At 49.4% G+C, this 22,068-nt stretch overlaps 1 protein-coding gene and 1 long non-coding RNA gene across 7 annotated transcripts in view; both read right to left on the bottom strand.

Annotated features, from left to right (window-relative positions):
• PKNOX2 (PBX/knotted 1 homeobox 2) overlaps nucleotides 1-22,068 on the bottom strand; it is a 292,403-nt gene that overhangs the window by 226,598 nt on the left and 43,737 nt on the right. The window lies entirely within an intron of this gene.
• LOC139031737 (uncharacterized) lies at nucleotides 10,827-12,844 on the bottom strand. Its single transcript, XR_011484209.1, has 2 exons — nucleotides 12,291-12,844; nucleotides 10,827-11,155 (listed from the first exon to the last, which is right to left on the bottom strand). It is a non-coding gene; the product is annotated as an uncharacterized lncRNA (long non-coding RNA).

The following is a 22,068-nucleotide window of genomic DNA, read 5'->3' as shown; positions in this document are numbered from 1 at the left end:
TTCAAAGAAAAGTTATGACCAACCTAGACATCATATTAAAAAGCAGAGGCATTACTTTGCTGATAAATGTCCATCTAGTTAAAGCTATGGTTTTTCCAGTGGTCATGTATGGGTGTGATTGGAACTATTAAGAAAGCTGAGCACTGAAGAATTGTTGCTTTTGAAGTGTGGTGTTGGAGAAGACTCTTGAGAGTCCCTTAAACTACAAGGAGATCAAACCAGTCAATCCTAAAGGAAATCAGTTCTGAATATTCATTGGAAGGACTGATGCTAAAGCTGAAACTCCAATCCCTTGGCCACCTGATGCAAATAACTGACTCATTGGAAAAGACCCTGAAGCTGGGAAAGACTGAAGGCAGGAGGAGAAGGGGATGACAGAGGATGAGATGGTTGGATGGCATCACTGACTCGATGGACATGAGTTTGAGCAAACTCTGGGAGACAGTGAAGGACAGGGAAGTCTAGCATGCTGCAATCCATGGGATCACAAAGAGTCGGACATGACTGAGCGACCGAACTGAACTGATGGTGATGGTTGTACCATATGAATGTGCTTAATGCCACTGAACTGTAAGCTTAAAATGGTTAAGATGGTGAGACATCTGCTCTGTGTACTTCACTACAGCTTTGAAAAAGAGGATAAGGGAGTGCAGGGCAGTAAGAGAGACCAGGGAGCCCCAGGTCTGTGCAGCCACAGTGCGGGAACACAGAGGGACTGGGGCTCCCAGGCCAGTGGGCCAGCAGGGGAGGTAGCCTTAGTATGGGAACATCTGATTCCAGGGTGCTGAGGCTAGACAGATGAGACAGCTTAGGGTGAAAAAGTGAAGGAACTGTTGGGAGGCTTTGTAGAGGCCTGGGCTTTCCTAGTGGCTTAGATGGTAAAGAATCCACCTGCAATGCAGGAGACCTGGGATCAACCCCTGGGTCGGGAAGATCCCCTGGAGAAGGACATAGCAACCCACTGCAGTATTCTAGCCTGGAAAATCCTCATGGGAGGAGCCTGGGGACTACAGTCCATGGGGTCGCAGAGAGTCGGACACGACTGAGTGACTGACTGCGTGTCCCCAGAGAGGCTAAGAATCACTGGAGGGGATAATCGCTAGGCTTATATTCAGCTAGAAAATTCTAAGATTCTGAGAAATCTTGCACTAAGTACCAACAAATCTTTGGGCCTCAAAGAAGTCAAGATGCTTATTCCTGCCTTGCCTACAACAGAGATGTAAAAATGGAGCAAAATGATGACATACTTTGAAAAGTTAAAATTATTTCCTTTGTGCAAATAAAGATGGTTATTGCTGCTGGGCCAGGTAAACAGGTGGAGGAGGGAGGCCAACTCGTCCCGGCCCTGAATCCTCAACAAAGGATACACAGTGACTGGATGAGATATGCTGCAGGGCAACTCTCCTTTGATAGGAAATGAAGGCCCCTGATCCTCCTTGTGGAGAGGGGTCTCAGCCAGAGAGAAAAGTTAACACAGCCTCTCCAGGAGGTGCAGCTCCGGACAGAGGAAAGGCGTCCTTTGTGCCAACAAGCCCTCTTCTTGCATCTGGCTTTACACTTGGGAGGAAATTTTCAACTGTGCAACTGGGCGAGTGGCAGGCTGAGAAGGCGACTGGGAGAAGAGCCCAGGTGGAGGATGGCATCTACCACCACAGAGCAGGACCCGGGTTGGAAACCTGGGTCATGACGAAAGTAGGGGCATGGGAACCTGGGCATAAAGGCAGCACCAGCCAGGAAGAGCAGCTCAGAGGCGGTGTCAGAACCACACGTGCTCGGACCTGGATGGGACCTTAGAGACGTCTATTCTGACTCCTCTTTTCACATTTGCAGAAAAGGGTTGAGAGAGGGGTGGTACTTAGCATGGAAGTCAGGCCAATAGCTCCCTTCATTCATTTATAAGATGTGTTTTGCATATCAGAGGCTTCCCTGTGTCAGAGATCGGTAATAAAGGGTGGGGCTTCCCTGATGGCCCAGCAGCAGAGAAATCGCCTGCCAGTGCAGGAGACTCAGGTTTGATCCCTGGTCTGGTCAGAGAAGGTCCACAAGCCTTGGAGAAACAAAACCTGTGCGTCACAACTATTGAGCCTGTGCTCTAGAGCTGGCAAGCCACAAGTGCTGCAGGACATGCCTTAGAGCCTGTGCTCTGCGACAGAAGAAGCCGCCGCAGTGAGAAGCCTGCGCACCACTGGCAAGGAGCAGCCCCCGCTCTCCACACTGGAGAAAAGCCCACAAAGTAAAGAAGACCCAGCACAGCCATACATAACTAAATTAACTAATTTTTTTTAAATGGTGGCTGTTTTAAAAATAATGATGATGATAAATGGTGAATCAGCTCCCTGCCCCGAAGGAGCCCAGTGTAATGAGAGAGACAGACTAAAGCGTGGAGGGTTGAGGGTCCCCCACTCCAGGCAGATGCATCCAGATGGGGTGAGGTGGGGACTCAGCCACTCCGTCTCAGACCAGTCAGTGCTGGAGGGAGTGGAAATATTCCCTCTGAGGTCAAGCCAAGCCAACAGCCCCTTGCATCTGAGATGGGTACCCACCATAGCAGCCATGGAAAGGAGCCTCAAGGGTCCAGCCCTGCTATCAGAGGCCACACTTGGCCGGCCAGCCACAGGTCTCAGGAACCAGACCTCTCCAAACTGAGCTTCTAGTCCATCACTTCCTAACTCACCCCTAACTGGGGCCTGATCTTGGATGTTGTTTCATCAGTAACAGGAGAGGGCTCCAGCTTGTTCAGCTGAGGGTAGGCAGATGCGCTTGGCACAGCGGATGATGCTGAATGGTGCCGGGGTGCTGATTCTCCGCAGAGGGGTGGCTCTGTGGAAGAGAAGCCAACCACTCGGCTCTCGTCCCCACCTGGATCCTCAGATCGCAGCAGGATGCTGAGCGAGCATTTGTTCCCAATTGTTCTTAGCCACTAATTTGGCTCCAGGGAATAACACCAATCTGAGAATAAACGGAGTAGGAAAACTGTGCCTTTCCTGAAGGAGGCCCAATTCACCATCAACAGGGGAGGGTCCGGGAGATTTCCCAAGTTTGTCACACTCACCCTCGGCCGGCCGCCTGAGCAGGCCTGGTCACCTCTCTCTCCAGCCCGGAGTCACCCAGCTGCCCTGCCATCTGCCGTGGCTCACTTGCTCAGGGCCCCTCCGAGGTGCCTCCAGCAGATTATTCTGAGGGCAGGTAGATAAAATGAGATTCCTTGCTAGCAGTAACTAGCCAGAACAATCTCTCTCCTGAGCCGCTTACAGTCTCCACCTGTCACCTGCCAGCAAAAGAACTGGTGAGCATCACAGGCTGGCTCAGGCCACCCTCCCTGGGTCCGAGAGGACCACCGAGTCCCTCTCCAGGCAGGACTTGCTCAGAAGGCCCTCTGTCGGGCTGCAGCAAGGTCGGCTTGGGATGCCTCTCCTGAGAGACACAAAAGCAGCTCTGTTTCTGGCCGAGTGAAGAGCAAGCACCCTCCAGGGGCAAAGGGGAAGGAAGAGCTGGTAAGCAAGGCCCCAGCAGCAGATGCTTTCTCAAGACTGATGGGCAGAAACCCCTGGAAACAAGAGGCCCTGCTCGTCATGAAATTGCCTCCTTGTGGCTTAAAATAACTGAATCAGAGAACATTCCCTGAGACACTCTTGAAAGCAAACTGGTCGATAAAATACCTTTACCAACCCCTGCAGCAGACAAGCCAGAGTTTCTATGACAAAGATACCTTCTTCACCAGCATGTGTCTTAGCTCTTCAGTAACCTCATAAATTCAACATCATATGAAAACTCTGGAAAGTAAACAATGTTTAAAAAATCTCTGAGCAGTCAAAGGACATGTTGCAAAATCTTTGCACGAAAGTCCATGAACCTGAGTCATAAGAAAACTCCCTGGCTCTGCTTAGAGCTTCTTCACTGATTTCATTTGTTGTTGTTTTTGTTCAGTCGCTAAGTTGTGTCCAACTCTTTGCAACCCGATGGACTGCAGCATGCCAGGCTTCCCTATCCTTCCCTATCTCCCAGAGTTTGCTCAAACTCATGTTCATTGAGTTAGTGATGCCATCCAACCATCTCATCCTCTGTGGTCCCCTCTTTTCCTCCTGCCCTCAATCTTTCCCAGCATCAGGGTCTTTTCCAGTGAGTCAGCTCTTCTTATCAGGTGGCCAAAGTATTGGAACTTCGGCATCAGTCCCTCCAATGAGTATTCAGGCTTGATTTCCTTTAGGATTGACTTTTTTGATATCCTTGTTGTCCAGGGGACTCTCAAGAGTCTTCTACAGCACCCAGTTTGAAAGCATTAATTCTTCGTATGCATTTTTTTATATGCTCAGTTATCTGAGCCCTTGAGCCACAGCTTATTAGAAGCAAAAAATGAAGAGGGAGCTTGGGCTTTGCCAGAAGACAGGTTGAGGGGATGGAGGATTAACCAAGGAGAAAGCTAAGGGGAATCTTGTGAATTACCATACAAGTTTCAGTCATGTTCAGGATCATCTTCTCAGGAAGTTAGAAGGGGTCCACTGATGATGTTTAAAACATCTTTGGAGGACTTTCAGGAGTAAACCTTTAGCCATTCAGAAATCCCAAATGAGTCTCCTTCTAGATGCTTCCAGGTTGCTGGGTTCTTCCTGTAGGCTGTCTTTTTTTTTAACCAAAGGAAAACTTTACTTCTATTTGAGATGGACTACTCTGATCTCACTCATGTATTTTTTTAAAATCTTTTTACTAATTTTACATGAGTATGGTTGCTTTACACTGTTGTGTTATTTTCTGCTGCACAGAAAAATGAATCAGCTACATGTCCACATGTGAGCTGTGCTTAGCTGCTCCGTGGTGTCCGACTCTCTGTGACCCCATGGACTGCAGCCTGCCAGGTGCCTCTGTCCATGGGGATTCTCCAGGCAAGAATACTGGAGTGGGTTGCCATGGCCTCCTCCAGAGGATCTTCCCAACCCAGGTATCGAACCCAGGTCTCCTGCCTTGCAGGCGGATTCTTTCCCATCTGAGCCACCAGGGAAGCCCAAGAATACTGGAGTGGGCAGCCTACTCCAGGCTACCCTGGATTTGCAGGCGGATTCTTCACTGAGCCCCTCTTTTTTGGATTTCCTTCCCATTTAGGTCGCCACAGAGCATGGAGTGGAGTTGCCTGTGCTGTACAATAGGTTCTCATTCGTTATCTGTCTTATACATAGTATCAATAGTATATATACGTCAGTCCCCATCTCCCAATTCATTCCACCCTGGCCTTTACCCCCTTGGTATCCATTCATTTGTTCTCTACATCTATGACTCTATTTCTGCTTTGCAAACAAGTTCACCTGTACCATTACACTAGATTCCACATATGTGTGTCAATGCACAATACACACTTTTTTCCTTTCTAATTTATTTCATTATGTATGACAGTCTCTAGGTCTACCCACATTTCTGCAAATGGCACAATTTCATTCCTTTTTGTGGCTGAGTAATATTCCACTACATTATGTACCACATCTTTATCCATTCCTCTGTCAATGGGCATTTAGGTTGCTTCCATGTCCTAGCCATTGTAAATAGTGCTGCAATGAACATAGCATGTATCTTTTTGAATTATGGTTTTCTCTGGTATATGCCCTACAGCGGGATTTCTGGGTCATGTGGTAGTTATGCTTTTGCTTTCTTAAGAAACCTCCATACTGTTCTCCACAGTGGATGCACCAATTTATACTCTCACTAACAGTATAGGCCCCTATTCTCTACATCTTCTCCAGCATTTATTGTTTGTAGATTTTTTTTTTTATGATGGCCATTCTGACCATGAGGTGATACCTCATTACAATTGTTTGCATTTCTCTAATAATTAGTGATATTGAGCAACTTTTCATGTCTTTGTTGGCCATCTGTATGTCTTTGGAGAAATGTTTAGTTAGATCCTCCTCTCCATCCATTTTTTGATGGTTGTTTTCTTGATATTGGGCTACATGACCTGTTTTCCTATTTTGGAGAGTAATCCCTTGTCAGCGACTTCATTTACTATAAACCACAGACCTATAGGTCATCTTGAGCTTGTTCAGAAGCTGCTTGTATTCATTCCTGGTTGGCTTATTCATTCGGTCAACAGGCACTGACTTTCTGGAGGCTGGAGTGGTCCAACAATGCATAAAATGAGATGAAGGCAAGGGTGGCTTTGATACATTACACACACACACACACACACACATGCGCGTGCGCGCACACCAGGGGCACTTATTACGCCTTAGATGCTCAGCAGACACATGTCGTACAGATGTAGTAAACACATCTGTAAAAAGGCAAGCCAGTCAGACCATCCTTTGACCCAGTCCTTAGCTACTCAAATGAAAATTTTGGGGGGAGGGGCTGTAATATTTCAGGAGTCAACTAAAAATGTCTTCTGATCAAAACTTTAAACTGTTCCACCAAGAAAAACAAAAAGACAGCATTGGGTCTAGAAAAACATGGAACAGATTTTCCAGTTCATCTCAGAGAAAGCTGTTGCCCCTCGGTGAGCCTGGCTTCCCCATCAATAAAACAAACAGTTTGGAGCCATCAATGTCTGAAGTGCTTCAGCTCCCTAGTCAACAGGATCTGAGTTATATGCAAGGACTGAGCCACCCTGCTTGATTTCTCTTATTTTCATCAAAGCTTTGGAAGGAAGGATTTTGGTCAAGTTATGGCCTCCAGCCAATCATCCAAAAACATGTGTGTTTTCTTCAGAGTCCCTTTAGATCTCTGCCCCAGGTGACTGACCAGAGGGGGCAGCAAGTGACCCTTCATCCTCTCCCCCGTCCCTCAGACAGCAGGCCGGGGGACATGGCGCTCATTTGAGAGACAGGAAATCTTTATGACACTCATAAGGGATGGTTGGGAGAGATTGGAATTTGGTCAATGTGTTCTGAAGAATTCGGGTTAATAATTTATATATGCATTTCTTAAAAAAAAAAAAACAACCCTCTTCTGAAACAAATTACATACAAATTGTGTGACATTTGAAGGAAATTTGCCAGTGTTGCTCAGTGAAGCATAATAAATATATGCAGCTAGCTCATAATAATAAGTTACTTAAACTCAGGGCACTAAATGATTTATTAATTGTCTCCTAATCCTTTCCAGCTACAATGAAAACCAGGAGCGTGGCCATATTTCACATACCAGTTCATAATGCTTCCGACGCCAAACAACAAGGCTGCCATTAGCTATCTCATCCATTTTTCACTCTGGTCCCTGACTCTGCAGATGGGCCTGAAGCAGGGCTTGGAGGAGGGGACTGTTACTGTCAGCAAAGGGGTAGATACACCCCAAAGACATTCCAGCCCACTGACATCTCCCATGGATGTTCACTTTGCCTGGAGTTCCCCTCCTTGGGCTCCGCTTCCTGTCCATCAGTACTGCCATCAGAACATGGTGCCCCTGGGTATATATTAGTCCTGGAGAACACAGAACATTGTCTCCCGGGATGCCCAGCACTAGGCTCATAGCCCTGAGTCCTCTCCAGCAGCAGATGGTGAGCCAAAGAGATCAGAACCAAGATGGGAAATAGAACACCAAGACCTGCCCTTTCTTGAGAACAGGCTGACCCAGTGGGGAATGTGGATTTCTGCTGTCAGGTCCACTTATTGGGCCTCCTCCCTACTCCTAGTGCTCCAGACATTAGCCTCTGCTTCCTGGGAAACTCTGTGCTCAGACGGTTGCCCAGAGCCGTCTGCAGCCCCAATCCTCTCTTGGGATTCACACCCACGTGGCTGCGCTGACCATGTGTCTGGCAGGAGGAACATCACCAGGAAGCTTAGAAGTCTATAGCCAGATACACTGCCTGTGGGTGGATGGACAGCTAGGACAAGGGAGGGTCCCAGGAGCTGAGTGAGTGACTTGAGAATCACAGAGATTGCGTTCAAGTGGTGAAATGATTCTCCAAGCCACCTCACCTCCCCCAACATTGTGTTGTTCTTTTTGTTTAGTTGCTAAGCCATGTCTAACTCTTTGTGACCCCATGGACTGTAGTCCACCAGGCTCCTCTAGCCATAGGATTTCCCAGGCAAGAATACTGGAGTGGTTGCCATTTCCTTCTCCAGAGAATCTTCCCAACCCAGGGATTGAACTTGCATCTCATGCATTGGCAGGTGGATTCTTTACCACTGAGCCACCTGCAAGGCCCACCCCCAACATGTTTCTCTCCAATATTCCCATCTCAGAATCTGCCATCTTCCACCAGGTACCGGCATTTGAGAAGCATCTTCCATTCTGCCTCTGCCCTCCCTCTCACTCCCACACCCAGTCCAGGGGACTTCACTCCCCCAGCACATTTCTCAGATCTCTCTCTTCCCATCTCCACTACCACTGCATAATTCAGAGATCAGGGGTGAAAATCAGCAGCTCTTACCCTATCCCCAGTGTTTTTGTTCTATTTTTTAATAGGTAATATGTAACCTGCTTCAAAAATCAAAAAGCACATAAAAGTTTACACTGAAATGTCTTCCTTTCATCCCTGTCTCCCACTTGCTCAAGCAAACACAAATGTAGATTCTTGTTTTCCCCTTTTGTGCACACTTTTCTGCATCTTGGTGGATTTTTTCTTTTTACACAATGTATTTTTGGAGGTCTTTCCATATCAGTACAAAGAGAGCTTCCTTAAACCTTTTTAAAGACACATTATTCCACTGTCAGTATAGTCTATAATATAGCTAACTGGTCCCCAATTAATGGACACTTGGGTCTTTCCCAATCTTTCACTCTTACAAATGATGTTGCAAGGAATAAATAAATAAATACTTTTAAAAAAAAAAAAAGGGACTTCCCTGGTGATCCAATGGCTAAGACTCTGTGATCCCAATGCAGGGGGCCCAGATTTCATTCCTGGCCAGGGAACTAGGTCCCACATGCCACAACAAAAGATCGCAAATGATGCAACAAAGACCAAAGATGCCACATGCTGCAAGTAAGACCCAGCACAGCTAAAGAAATAAATACTTTTAAAAAGAATAAACTTATGCATATGTCATTTCATATATGTGCAAATACATCCTTAGGATCAATTCCCTGATATGAGATGGCTGGTCAATGGGAATACGATTTATAATTCTGATAGCTATTGCCAGGTTGCCCTCCAAGTACAGCTGTACTGATTTACACTATAAGTCAGCCTGCTTCCCCCGAGACTTGCCAATACAGTGTGACAACAAACTTTAGGGATTCCTGCCCATTTAAAAGATGAATGAATAATGCTAACTCAGGATTGTTTCCATGTGCATTTCTCTTATTATGTGTAAGACTGAACATCTTACATATGTTAAGAGCCATTTGTATTTTCTTTTCTGTGAACAGTGTGTTAGAATTATTTGCCCGGTTTTTCTAATGGGTTCTATTTTGTTGTTGATTTTTAGGAACTCTTTGTGTAAGAGGGAAAACAGTCCTGTGATTTGAGTTGCAAAACTTTTCTCCCAGTTAGCCATTTGTCTCTTGACTTTGCTTTAGATATTTTGCAGGTGCTTCCTAAAATGTTTAATTTCAATTCTAAAAGGCCAGCAGCATCCACTGTCCCATTTGTCACAAGCTCTGGGACTCCCCACAGTTTAACAGTTGACTTACTTCACTGTTTTTAAATGTGAGCCAGGACATCAGTGTGATGCCTGAAACTGCTGCCAGAAGCTGGTCTGAAAACAGCTGATATGCAGAGGGGGACAGAGTAAGAACCTGGGGGCTTGTTGATGTCCTTGAGTCACTGAGCTTATCCAACCATAGAGCAGTCCTGCTTCTGAACTTCACAATACATAAGAAAATGAATCCCTTCCTGTTTTAACCCACTTCAGGTTGGATTTGCCACTATTAGCAGCCAAAGACCTTCTGACCGATATACACCTTGAATATTCTAGCAGAAGTTTGATCCCTTTCAACACACGCCCACTGCTGCTGAGGCCTGTGTTCTAGAATATTAACCTGGCAATGCGCTTGCCTTATCCTAATACATCCCAAGGCTCCCATCGCCTGCAAGATGCAATCCAAGTGCTGGAGCACTTGATCTGTCACCAGCCTTTCCTCCCTTCCTGCTCCTGCTGCCTCACACCTTCTCCCTCTGTGGAGAGACCACCCCTCCTCCTCCTGATCCCCAGGAGAGTCTGTTCTGACATTACCTCCTCCAAGCAAACTGCACACCAAGTCCCTGTCCCCACCCCATCACCAGCATGAGCAGCCAGAGCTTTCTTCCAAGGCTGCTCTCACCTCCTGGTCTATACTTCTTTCTATGTGCCCAAGCCCCCACCCTGCTCATGCCCTGTGAGCTCCTGGAAGGCAGGGAGATACTGTGTTTATTCTGCATCTCTAGCTCAGGATTCTGCACATGGCAGGCATCCGAGCAGTGTCTGCAGACCTGAACGGAGCTCCCTAATTTCATTTCACCTGTCCCCCAGGTGCCCCCTCCCACCTTTTTCCCACCCAAGTCCACATCACTGTAGTGAGAAGCTAAAAGAAAGGTCCCATCAGAAAGGGGAGCAGATGACCTACTAAACCACCAGATTAAGCCAGGCCGTCTGCCCTGGGTGCAGGCACCACACCTGGGGACCCAGGATTGCAGCGCATCACCCCCACCGCACCAGGAGGTTGGGGCCGGGGGCTGGACTCCAGCCACTCACCCAGCTTTGTGAGCACAGAGAAGTCACCTAAGCCCTCTGTGTCTCCGCCTCCTTATTCAGGAAGGAGGGATGAGACGAAGATGACCTGGCTGTCATCAGTCAGCTCACAGGAACTGCTCGGTAACGAGACCACGCTGGCTACCCCTGGGAGCTGAAAGCAGCCCCCAGAGAGTGAGGCCGACCCCCACCCCTCACTAGGAGGCCACTTCTCTAGCTCACACACTATCCTGGTGACCACAGAGCAGAACTGTATTTATGGGAACAAGAGGGAGAGGAGAGCGCGGGTGGCCACTGGGCACTTCTGTGTGTGGCCAGTGCCTCGTGGTGCCTGTGGGTCCCCACATGCACATCACAGCCGCCCTGCGAGGCGGTGCTTTCCATCTGATAGAGCCAAACAGCCTGCCAGAGTCCTGGCAGGAACTCGGTGCAGCGGGACTCGGGGTCTCAGCACAGCACCGTCCAGCTTTCATGCCTGAGGTCTCCTCACCGCCTTGTGCTATCTCCACACCACGTGGAAAGAGGCCAGCCTGACAGATCCAGGACTTGTGTTCCTGCTGATGAAACCAGAGCTGATGACCAGGAAGAGGGGAAGAGAGAGGGGTCTAGGGGTGAGAGATGGGGAGATGCAAGGGTGAAGGAGAAGCTCTTAGAAAAGATTTCTTCCCCGTCACCAGCATGCCTCTGCTTGTGTGTGTATGTAAGACTCCGTGTGTGTCTTTGTGTGTGTCTGTGTGAGACTACGTGTATGATTCTATGTGAGCATACATGCACACATGTATATGACTGTGTTATATGTATGACTCTGCACGTGTGTGTGCATGCCCGTGTGTGTATCTGTGTATGTAAGACTCCGTGCATGCTTTTCTGTGTCTATGTGAGACCATGAGTATGATTCTGTGTGTGCATACATGCACGTGTGTATATGACTGTGTGTTGTAAGTGTATATGACTGTGTTAAAAGTGAACACGACTCTGCACACGTGTGTGCATGACTGTGTGTATATAAGACTCTGTATGTGCCTTTGTGTGTGTCTATGTGAGATCACATGTATGATTCTGTGAGTACATACCTGCACGTGTGTATATGACTGTGTTACACATGAGTATGACTCTGCAAATGTGTGTGTGCATGTGCACGCCTGTATGTGTATTGAGGCGGGCTAAGGGGAGCCTGCCCAGACTGACCCCCTGCTTCCTTCCATGCAAATTCACATTCAGGCCACAGCAAGCCCAAACCTGCCCCCGATCCCCATGAACTCTGCGTGGGGGCAGCTGTGGGAAACTTCACTTATTAACTCGCCTCTTCACAATGTCCCCATGTCACCGGCAGTGGCAACCAGCCATGTGACAGCAGGACTGGCTCTGTTATTGGCCCAGGGGTGACCCCGCCAGGCTGCTGAAGGGACAGAGGGGAGGGAGGAAGCACCTCCTCTGGTCCAGTCAGGCTTCCCTGGATGGACCTTCCCCAACCTGGATGCATCACGGTCCCTCTGGTCAGGGAGGACTCTGGGGAGGCCCTTCTGCCCACGGGTCTCTCAGTTTTCAAAGACGTTCAGAGACACACTCCTCTTTCCAATCCATCAATCAGCAGCCTGGCCTCCAGCTGGGAAAGGAGTGGTGGGGAGGGGTCCCAGGAGAGGAGACGGGCTCGGTTCCCGGCCAGCTCTCTCACGACCCCTTGGCACCCACCAGCGCTGCCTCCAAGTTTCTCTTCCCTTCCGCCCATCATTCCATCTGACGCTGTCTGTGGGGGAGAAACATGCCCAAGGTCATCCAGCCTGTTGGGAGCAGACAGACTCGGAATCCCAGCTCTCCCCCTCCCTGCTGCCCGAGTCCTCTGAGCTGTGTCTGATGACATCACAATCAAGGATTTTCTCTCTCAGAGGGTGAAAGAAGACAGTTTGATGGGGCCTGGACCCAACGCCAATTCTTACCCTTTCCCCAGACTCCAGGGAGAGAAAAGAAAAAAAGAAAACCATCCCAGCAGATGAGGCAGAGAACTTCATTGTCTGTATCTCCAAACCCTGCGAGGACCCGGTGTCCCCAAACCAATTCAGAGAGAGACCAACACAGTTTATTTAAGTCAAAAGGCCCTTCTTTAGCCATTTCCCCAACTTCTTTGGAAAAAAAGATGCAGAAACTAAACAACTAAGCCCGGAGTGTGACCATCTAGGCCTGAGGAGGAAGGATAACAACCCTCCAGCATCCCTCGGTCTTGTGATACCTTCAGAGATCTTTCACCTCTGTCCTCTGGGTCTGTGAATTACAGGCTCAGGGACAACAAAAGTTTACTTCCTGGCTCAGACTCTGCTTTTCCACAGGGCAAATCCTGCCTATTTTATAGGCAAGAAAAGTAAGGCCTGGAGGATGCGGGGTCTGTCCCACTGGACCACAAGCTGTGCTGTGTCCGTGGAGATACTAACCCACAGTCCAGGGCTCTTTGCATGGCCCCCAGCTTTTCTCTGACTCTTTGTAACCTTGATCAGAAAACCAATTATCACCACACCAGCTCCCAAGCCCTGTCTTCCCAGAGGGAGGAAAATAGTCCCCTAGGAGCAAGCTGATATTTGGACAATCTGAGAGCCTCCCAACTGCTCCGGAAGACCCAACCTTCCCCTTCCAGGACTTAGCGTCCTGGCTGCCAAAACAAGGGGAGAGAGCTTCCAACAAAAGTTTGTTTTCATGGAGATTTTATTTCCTTCGTGGAGGCTCTCCCTTCACAGATTTCTCTTTGTTGGAGCTTGCATTCAGAAGTCACCAGATACACAGCCGCCTGACCCTTCGAGCCCTCGGGGGATCTCACGCCTTTCTCTCTCCTCCCAGGCCCACAGGCTGTCTGCTCCCCACTCAAAAGGCCCTTTGAACCCCTCTGGAGAGAGAGGGGCTCTTCAAATGGACCAAAGCTTCAGTGGGACTGAGTCCTGCATGTCAAGGATGGGGGAGTTGGGAGAGAAAGAGAGGGAGAGGAGGAGGGGGAAGAAGTGGGGAGGAGGGAGAAAATGGAGCGGAGAGGTGGAGGCAGGGGCACTGCCTGTCTCGGACTGTCAGCAACTAACCACAGCACTGTATCCGTTGGGTGGCTCCCCGATGGCAGAGGATGTGGGTCTCCCAGACTGTCCGCAGGCCTTGGCTCAACTTGCACCAAGGCAGGGACAGCTCCAGTAGAATTCGGAAGAAGATGACATTTGTCCCAGTTGGGCAAGCCTTTCTTATTTGCCCTTTTGGGGATCAGCCACCCTCCAGGGCACACAATTTAGAGATTCTGCTCTGGCTATCTCTCTGAGCCAAGAAGAAACGGGCTGACAACATGAATCCATGCTTCATGGGCAACCCTCCCAGTGTGTGAGGTCAAGAGAGAGAAAAGAGAGGGAGTGAGAGCAGGGGAAGAGAGAACCAAGAGGGGAGACGCTTAGCTCTGGGGACCAAAATGCTAAAGGTAGAATTACAGGTTCATGACGTGGGTGGGATTCAGAGGCAGCAGTGAGCTGTGGCCACTGATGGAGGCCAGCCATCCTCAAGGGCGTCCTCCGGGAGGGGGTGATGTCACAGGCGTGGACAAGAGGGCCAGGAGGAGCTGAGTCTGATTCTCTGTTTTACGACCTGTTCACTCTGTGATCATGGACAACTTATTTCATCCCTTCAGGTCTCATCTCCATCTGCTCAAATGCAGATAACGGCATTTCAAGGGTGGTGGGAGGACAGAGAGCAGACCCCTAAAGCCAAGCAGGGAACTCCAGCACAAAGCCCCCACCACTGTGAGGACTGGGATTGAGCTGGACAATCCATCCTTCTCTTCGGGGCTCCTCTGGGCACTATCTCACCCTTGTCCCAGATTGCCTGCGCTCAGCAGCAGAATTTTATTTTGTTCTTTTATGTGTGTGTGGGTTTTTTTTTTGTTTTTTTTTTTACCGTGCCACACAGCAAGTGGGATCTTAGTTCCCTGACCAGGGATCAAACCCACATCCTCTGCACTGGAACTACAGCATCTTAACCACTTGACCACCAGGGAAATCGTCAGACAGCAGAATTTTAAATGTTGAAGTGTCTATATTAGCTTTTGTCATAAGGGCACTGTGAAGAGAATTTACTAAGCACTTTTCAAAACTATAGGCTTCCCTGGTGGCTCAGTGGTAAAGAATCCACCTGCCAAGCAGGAGACACAGGTTCAATCCCTGGGTCAGGAAGATCCCCTGGAGAAGGAAATGGCAATTTTGCCTGGGTAATCCCATGGACAGAGGAGCCTGGTGGGCTACAGTCCCTGGGGTCGCAAAGAGTCAGACATGACTGAGTGACTAAACAACAATTCCTTTTCAAAACTAGTATCTCATTTGTTCCTCAAATGGTCTTTTTCTCATTTACTAAATGAGAGATAACTGGGAGTCAGAGATATGACGTGACTTTTCCAAAGCCACCCATTAGGTCAGCAGCACAGGTAAGACGAGGCCAAGACCAGATGGTATCCAAGGCAGACACGATTGAGAAATGCCACCCCGCACAGGGCCGGGGGAGCGGGAGGGACCGAGGGGAGGGAAGCTGGGGCTTCTGCCCGAAGGGAAAGCATGAAGGACGACAACTTTTGTAAGATGGAGGATTCTAAGCAAACCTTGGAAAAACCAGAACCTGCGAGCAACGCAGGGACATCTGTTGGACAAGGAGACAGGAGAGAGCAGCTTCACACCATTTCCATGGCCTGAGCGGGAGTCCCAGGAAAGCTGTCCACTCTATCTGGGACATGAAGACATGTGAGAGGGGGCCCTGGGCCAGACTGAGGTGCAGGAGACTGACTGGGTGGTAGAACCTGAGTCAGTTAAAAGTCTATTTCCCAAGGCCAAGAAAGTACTAAGTGTGGACCCATAATTACCCACCTGCCCACAGGATAGAGGAGCCTGGTGGGCTATAGTCCATAGGGTCATAAAGAGCTGGACACAATGGAGGGACTTAGCGCACGCACACACACACACACACACACACACACTATAGAACATGTGTCCAAGATCACCACCACCTGGACTGAACAGCAGTCGGGGAGGAACCAGAGAAAGCTTTGGGTCCTGTAGACCCACCAAGGGGACCTTCAGCCTCGGCACTGGCTCCCTGGCTCCTATTTCCTCTCCACACATGCCTTCCAGGAGGCTAGGGACATCAAAGATGGGTATGACGTTCCTTCTCTTCCCCCTCTCTTCCCATCCTGTTCAGTGGGGTCCCCTGACAGCACTGAGCTCTGACCAGCCCTTTACGAATTCCTCCTTAACCTCCTGACCAGTGTTGACACACCCCCAGGGCCAGGCCAGGGGGAGTCACACTTAGACTAGAAGGATGATTCCTGGCAGATGGTCCAGCCAATGATTCTGGGGTCTCAGATCCATAATTACCAGCTCCAGAATATACAAGACTGCCTGCTCCAGCACACACAAGACTGCCTACACTCTTCTAGACTGATCTCCTGCTTAACTAGCTGCAAAGGAACTCTTTCAAAGAGAAGATAAGGAGTCCCTCCTGGGCCTGGTGAGGCCACCAGTTTTATGGTGAAGCAATTTCAAACTGTCACCTTTTGCTTTCAAATGTACTTAATCAACACGAAAGGGATTCTGAGGGCTGGTGCTCCTACAGGTAGAATGAACAGAAAAGAATAAGGTTCATAAATCATTTAGCATACAATCCAAACAAGGGTGTGTCTTTTTTTCTTAAAGTAAAAGGCCAGGTCAAAGAAATGGAGCTGTATAGGAAACCAAAACCACTGGAACTTGTCCCAAATGTAGAGTGTCCTCAGGTGGGGTTTATTTTATATTCATCTGTGATCTGACCCTCAATCCTCTTTTCCCAGCTTGAATCCCTCCCCCATTCTGGAGGCTGAAACCAACAAAGGGGCCAATACCGCAGAGAGACAGCTGATATAAACAGCTGCACCCCACCTCCCCTGCAGGCCAGATCGGGCACTGACAGTCTCTCCTCACCAGCTGACTCCACCCTGGGCAGCTGGGCCTGCGGTGGGAGCTCTGAGAGGAAGGGAGCAGGCCCATGGGACCCAGGCAGCATTCTTCATGCCTCAACTCAAATGTCACCTCCTCAGAGGGGCCGTCCTACCTCCGGCATAGAGCAATGCCTGCGTCCCAGCCACTCCACCCCATAGACCTGCTTTGTTCCCCCTGATGAGCAAATATTACTGATCTACATTATATTAGATAGATATTTTAAAATTTTATTTTGACCATGCCATGTACCATGCAGAATCTTAGTTCCCCAACTGGGGGATCCATCCTGTGCCGTCTGCAGTGAGAGAGTGGAGCCCTAACCACTGGACCAGCAAAGAAGTCCCAAGATAGATGTTTACTGTTCATCTTCCCTAGCAGGATTTAAGCCTGAAGAGGGTAGAAAATTAATGTGTTTTGTTGACAGTTGAACTCTAGCACCTAGAACACTAGTTGGCACATGGTAAGTACTCAATATATATTTGTTGAATGGATGGATGGATAAAAGAATGTGTGGATGGGTGGGTGGGTGAATAGTTAGGTAAGTAGATAGACTGAAAAAAGATAGTTTCTTTCGCTCATCCAGGGAACATTCCATGTAGAGAAATTCTTATTTACTCCAAAGTAGGAAGGTAGTAGTCAAAAGCTGCAAGTGTTGATTTCTAATTCTGACTGTCATTTTGATCCAGAATAAAATAAACCCGCTCTTCAGCTTCACTTTCTCCATCTGCAAAATAGGTATCCCTCCAATGCAAGGAAGAAGAAGAGTGGGAAATTAAAGAGAATTAACGCTTGATTGCAGCAATGAAATTAAAAGACGCTTTCTCCTTGGAAGGAAAGTTATGACCAACCTAGACAGCATATTAAAAAGCAGAGACATTACTCTGCCAACAAAGGTCCGTCTAGTCAAGGCTGTGGTTTTTCCAGTGATCATGTATGGATGTGAGAGTTGGACTGTGAAGAAAGCTGAGTGCCAAAAAATTGATGCTTTTGAACTGTGGTGTTGGAGAAGACTCTTGAGAGTCCCTTGGACTACAAGGAGATCCAACCAGTCCATCCTAAAGGAGATCAGTCCTGGGTGTTCATTGGAAGGACTGATGTTGAAGCTGAAATGCCAATACTTTGGCCACTTGATGCGAAGAGCTGACTCATTGGAAAAAACCCTGATGCTGGGAAAGATTGAGGGCATGAGGAGAAGGGGATGACAGAGGACGAGATGGTTGGATGGCATCATCGACTCGATGGACATGGGTTTGGGTGGACTCCAGGAGTTGGTGATGTACAGGGAGGCCTGGTGTGCTGCGGTTCATGGGGTCGCAAAGAGTCGGACACGACTGAGCGACTGAACTGAACTGAACACTTACTGGAGCTTGCCTGGGGCCTTAATGGTAAAGAATCTGCCTGCCAATGCAGGAAACATGGGTTCAATCCCTGGATCAAAGGGAAGATCCCCTGGAGAAGGCAAAGGCAACCCACTCCAGTATTCTTTGGGGCTTCCCTGGTGGCTCAGATGGTAAAGCGTCTGCCCTCAATGCAGGAGACCCAGGTTCAATCCTGGGGTCGGGAAGATCCCCTGGAGAAGGAAATGGCAACCCACTCCAGTTCTCTCGCCTGGAAAATCCCATGGACAGAGGAGCCTGGTAGGCTACAGTCCATGGGGTCGAAAAGAGTCAGACACGACTTAGCAACTAAATGCGCGTGCCCGCGCGCACACACACACACACACACACACACACACACACAAAACGCTTACTATGGTCTCCTGCCAGTGCCCTATGCGAGGCACCTGACTGACAAAAGTCACCCCATTTAATCCTCAAAACCACCTGTGAGGTTGATACTGTGATCATCTGATCCCAGATAAGGACACTGTCAGAAATATAAAGTAACTCACCCAAACTTGTACACTTAGGAAGTGACAGAACGGGGATTCCAACCCAGGCCTGCCGATTCCCAAGCCACGCCTATATCATACACTGCAGAGTTTATCCATGACCCATGTGGAGGGTGCATCCACCCAGAGGAAACTCCAGGCTGTGCCTGGTAGAATTTGGAGATCCTGAACTTTGCCCTTTTCTAGAAGTCAGCGTGGGAACTGAGGTGACCAACTTATCCCAGTTTCCCTGAGACTTTCCAGGTTTCCACATGCAGGACTCCTATCCCAGTTCCAGAGCCTCAGCTCCAGGCCAACAGGAACAGCCCGCCTCCCTTGGTGGGAGGCAGCCACAGCTAGAGACCCTGAAAACTCTGAACCCAAGAGCAGGGGGCTTCCTGGGAAGGACCACGGCCCCCATGTGCTCCCACTGCCGTGATGGGACGGCCCAGCTGTGTCTGGTCCACCTGGCTGCGTGTCCTCCAACACCTCGCCTGCAACCGCGTCTAGCCCATGTTGGCACAGGGGAAGAACAGGAAACTGTGAGGGGTCCTGGCCCACCCCCCCCCCCCCCATTGCCCCAAATGCAGACTTTGGCCTCAGAACAAGAACAGCGTGGGCTCCTTCCCTAAAAGATTGCAAGCACTGGGACAAGATGACCTGCTGAAGGCAAGGAGGGCAGATTCCTGGAATTCCAGCCAAGGAGCTGGGCAGTAAGAGCAGAATTTAGGACAGCCCAGAAGTTAGCAAGAAGCACGCGGCAGGGCCCACAGGGTGGAGGGTCCTGGCTTCCCAGACCATAGGCACGAACTCGAGGGTGAGGTCACCTCTGCGAGGTGCTCTTTCAGTACAAGAGACCACCCCTCTGCTCCCCGGCCAAGCTTTGGTGGAAACTTTACTGCATGTTTTAATTCCCCTGCCTCTAGAGAGGTCCGTCCCCCAGCCTCCCTTCTCCACCTGGCTTCCCCTCCATCCAGAGTAGGAGCAGGTCACTCCTTCTCCTGGGGCTAGGGTTACAATAAGAACAGGACAGGCAGGAAGATCACAGGAGGCCAAGGGCAGGTGAGGGTAGGAGTGAAGAAAGATGCTGGAGCATGTGTTGGGTTGCATAGAACAGACTCCTTCAAGATTAATCTGTTCAGGGCCTCAGGAGAGGGGCCCTCCACCCCTCTATTCATTTGTTCTTTCACAACAAAGGTGGCTCTGACCTGCATCTTCTAGGCCAAAGCAGTGGGGCCCGCAACCCACTCATCGCCTCGCCCATCCTCCAGCCAGTCCAGTTCATCCCTGTGCTCATGGGCACCTTACTTCACAAATGCCTGAGTTTTTCAGCAGGGCATTTTCAGTGTCCACCAGCTCTGGGTCTCTGAGTTTGCCTAACAGCCTCCCTTTCTTCTCAGCATATATCTTTAGCTCCCCTTTCCTTTCCTCCCCTCTCAAAAGCAGACCACACTTCCTCTTTCCTAAGGCCAACCTCACCTGGGGCTCTGACCCTCCATCCCACGGTTCCCATCTCTTGTGAGTGTGTGTTTATTCATGTGTCTATGGTCTCTCCCTCTGCTCAGGCCATGCCCCTGAACCTATGTGCATACAGAGTCTCCCAGACCCAGCTATCGTATGACAGGCATGTGTGTGTTAGTCATGTCTGACTCTTTGAGGACCCATGGACTGTAGGCCGCCAGGCTCCTCTGTCCATGGGATTCTCCAGGGGACATTTCCAACCCAGGGATTGAATCTGAGTCTCCTGCATTCCAGGCGAATTCTTTACTGTCTGAGCCATCAGGGAAGCCCCGTTATAGGCATGAGAGCCCCGCAGACCCATCACCATCACAGATATGAAAGCATAGTGGGAAAAATGCTAGCCCAGAAGGCAGGACTCCACCCAAGACATATATTGGCCCCCTTGTCCCCAGAGACTCCATTTCTTAATCTGCAACATGGGTGCAATGTGCCCTGCCTGACTCCCCATCCAAGGTCCTCTAACAAAGCCAGGCTGACAGCTGGCCATGCCCCGAACACACTGGCTCCCCTGGCTTCCTCACCCCCATTCACGACTCTCCTCCCTCTGTACCCTTTTCCCTGGTGATCTCATTCGCTTTCATGATTTTGACCACTATGCATGGCTCATGGTTTCCACACCTCAATTGCAGTCACATCCCCTAGTGTGCATTCAACTTCCTGATAGACAGCATCTCCAACTAAGTGTCCCACAGAGGCTGGACTCAAAATGCTTCCTTTTTTGAAAAAAGAATGGAGAAAGAAGGGAGGGAAGAATTTGCAGAAGGAGGGAGGAAGAAAGGGAGGGATGGAGGAAAAAAAAGGAGACAGAGAAGAAGGGAGGGAGAGAAGAAGGGAGGGTAGACTCCCAGCTCAGAAGACCCTTTGCCCCTCCTGGATTTCCTGGCACAGTTGCTGGAAGCACCGTCCACCCAGTGGAGGTGGTGTTCAGCCACTCAGTCATGTCTGATTCTTTGCGACCCCATGGACTGCAGCACTCCAGGCTTCCCTGTCCTTCACTATCTCCCAGAGTTTGCTCAAATTCATGTCCACTGAGTTGGTGATGCTATCTAACCATCTTATGCACCCAGAATGTAAAGTGAAAACTCAGAAGTCTCCTTCGAGCCCTCCCTTCCTCTTATTCTCACAAAGCTCTGGGGTCTGGCCCCCGCCCTCTAGCCACAGCGCCCCTGTTTCCATCCAGACCTCATCACTGCTCGCCTGGAGTGCTGCGCTAAGTTTCTAACTGGCTTCCTTACATCTAGTCTTGCCCACATTGATCCAGTCTTCTCAGGATGGCTAGCATGATCTTTCTAAAACACAAATCTGCCTGAGGCACTTGCCAGCCTAAAATCCCTTAATACCAGTGATGGCTACAACTTACTGAATATTCTCTTTGTTCCAAGACTGCTCTCTTAGACTGACCCACTCAGTCCTCATGAGAGCTCAAGGCAGTCAGTACTATTTTTATACCCTTTTTACAGATTAGGAAATTGAGGCACAAAGAGAGGATCGTTTGGCCAAGGTCACACAGATGAAGAGACAGAGCTGGGCCTGTTTCTCCAATGCTATTTCATGTTGCTCCCTCAAGGGTTCCCCACGGGCTAGATGAAAACGTCAAGCTCCTTAGTTGGCATTTGAGGCTCTACAGGACAATGGAGACTTCTTCCTGCCCAGGAAATCCTGAGATGCTCACTTGGTGCACCCTCAGTGGGCTGGTTTTGTTTATCTGAGCTTTCGTGCACATGACATCTTGGCTTGATTCTCCCCCTCTCGCATTTGGCCACATTTGAACAAATGTCAGTTTAGATGTCACAAGGAATGAATCCCTCCAGCCCCCCCGACGGCCGTCAGCCCACCAGACATCCCACCTTGGTGCTCCAAGACCCCCACACCACCCTTGAACTTCCCTCCACAGTTCTCCCCTGGATTGTAGACTGCTCAGGGGTGAGCACTAGGTCTTATTCCCCTCGTCTCTGCAGGGCACAGCACGGTGCCTGGAACGTAGTAGCAGATGCCCCATAAGTACTCGCTGAGATGAACTTAACTCTGCCTTCCTCAGCGTACCCCATCCCATGGCAGTCATTCCAGATCACCTCGGCACACAGCCATTTCCTTGTCCCAGAAT

This window comes from Odocoileus virginianus, chromosome 28, assembly GCF_023699985.2.
Source record: "Odocoileus virginianus isolate 20LAN1187 ecotype Illinois chromosome 28, Ovbor_1.2, whole genome shotgun sequence".
NCBI lineage: Eukaryota > Metazoa > Chordata > Mammalia > Artiodactyla > Cervidae > Odocoileus > Odocoileus virginianus.
This window is presented reverse-complemented; position numbering and strand designations above follow the sequence as displayed.